We start from the raw sequence: 1978 nt of genomic DNA, 5'->3' as shown, positions 1-1978 counted from the left end.
GAGGTCACAGGATAAAGATGAATAGGCCGGGTAGAAGTGGCTAATCCTTCACAGAACACCCAACCAAAGGATAGCCGAGTCATCACTTTGAAAAGTTTCACAGTTAGAGCATTGTTAGAGCAGTTAGAGCATCGAAATCCTCTGCACGCACCTTTTCTTGAAGGCTCACTAGACTGATAAACACATTACAGGTTCTGAGAGGTCACCTCCATGAAAGAGTCTTGTTTACACACCAGCGTTTTCCAAAGCCACTCAGCTTCAGGAGCTTCTCCAGAGATGCTGCATGAGTCTGGGTTGGCTTCGGCTGTTCCCCTTGGGGCTGGTTGGCTCGAGGGCCTACAGAAACCTCTGGGAGGCTGATTAGTTTCCTATTGCTGCTGTAACAAACCGAGTGGCTTAAAATAGCATAAATTTATTCTCTTACAGTTCTGGAGGTCAGAAGTCCAAAATGGGTCTTATGGGCTTATAAGCAATAATATAAATGGGCCACTTTAAAATGAAGCCAGAGCTGCCTTGCCAGAGGAACTGCCTCACATATATGATACCTCAGACCTTGGAAATGTTAAAATAAGGCAAAATAACATTTGGACTGGGCCTAGGGAAACAGTGCATCCAAAATAAACTGTTTGCAGGGATAACAGGAAAGCAGATATTATGGCTACGGAATTGATGACTATCGAACTGAAAATTAAAAACATTATTTAGAACTAATATCATTGTTATCTGCACCAATAGAAATGACTTCTTTCCAAGGATGTAATTGTTCCCCTTCCTTTTGTCATAAATACCCCTCGCCTTCATCTCCTAATCGGAACACCGTTTGGACTTCTACCTGAATCAGTGCATCCCAGCTATTCTTTGATCTCAAATAAATGCTTGTTTGCCTCTCATTGTGAAAGGCCTTTTATTTTTAAGTTAACAGATGTTAGCAGGGGTAGGTCCTTTTGGAGACTTGATGGAAGAATCTGTTTCTTCACCTTTTCCAGCTTCTAGAGGCCACTGGCATTCTTGGCTTATGGCTCCTTCCTCCATCGTCAAGCGCATTACCCTGATCTCTGCTTCCATTGTCATACCTCCTCCCACTCTGACCCTCCGACCTCCCTCTCATGAAGATCCTTGTGGTTGCATCAGTCCCACCTGGATTATCCGGGATACTCCCCCCATCTCAAGATCTTTAACATAATCCCATCTGTGAAGTCCCTTCTGCCATGTAAGGTACCATTCACAGGGTTTCAGGATTCGGATGTGGACATCTTTGGGGGCCGTTTGTTCTGTCTACCACAGTGTGTGGTGTTGGAGGGATGGCGTGGGCTGTTTGAATCCCTGACTGGATTCAGGCTATTGTCTGTTGCCTCATATGAAACTGGCTGGTCATTTTTCTGCGTGGGCCTGTGTCAGTAGATCCGGATGAGCCCCTAGGAATTCTGCGTTGCAGCTCACCAGTGCCAACAGGAGTGGGAAGACAACCTTTCAATAAACTCACTTCAGTTTTAGAGTCTGAAATCTGAGCTGTGACTCAGGCCTCCCTGCCCCTTGTATTGACCTCTCATCCAAGCCATTTGATGAAGCCTCTTAAAAAACAGGATACAAATGGACCGATGGAAAGCTGGCCTTGTGGATCTGACATGGCCTCAGTATGCCCATTCATGACAACCTGGGGAAGAAATGGAATTGGTGGCTTGTTAAGGTCAGGAAAAATGAAACTATCAGCTATGCCAAATCCACACTGAGCTTCAGAAAGGCATTAGGCAGCTGCCAAGGCACCTTGTCTTGGGGGTCAGTGCAGGTGGCTCCTCAGGAAAATGGCTGGCAGCCACCACTCAGCTTGCTCTGTGGCTGGGGCCAAGGACCAAGATTTGAGAGAATCCTGTGAAACAAACAGCTCCGGAGCCACCTGTTTAAACAAAGAAAAGAAAGAAAAAGGGAGGGAAGGAGGGAGGAATAAGGGAGGGAAACATGGAAGGAAGGAAGGAAGGAA

At 46.1% G+C, this 1978-nt stretch overlaps 1 long non-coding RNA gene across 1 annotated transcript; it reads right to left on the bottom strand.

Annotated features, from left to right (window-relative positions):
- Nucleotides 1-90: 90 nt before the first annotated feature.
- On the bottom strand, nt 91-1943 carry LOC111735537. The gene is made up of 2 exons (XR_002778829.1): nt 1765-1943; nt 91-1654 (listed from the first exon to the last, which is right to left on the bottom strand). It is a non-coding gene; the product is annotated as an uncharacterized LOC111735537 (long non-coding RNA).
- Between the last annotated feature and the right edge of the window lie 35 nt (nt 1944-1978).

Source organism: Pteropus vampyrus, unplaced genomic scaffold (genome assembly GCF_000151845.1).
Source record: "Pteropus vampyrus isolate Shadow unplaced genomic scaffold, Pvam_2.0 Scaffold1000003002, whole genome shotgun sequence".
NCBI classification, from domain to species: domain Eukaryota; kingdom Metazoa; phylum Chordata; class Mammalia; order Chiroptera; family Pteropodidae; genus Pteropus; species Pteropus vampyrus.
This window is presented reverse-complemented; position numbering and strand designations above follow the sequence as displayed.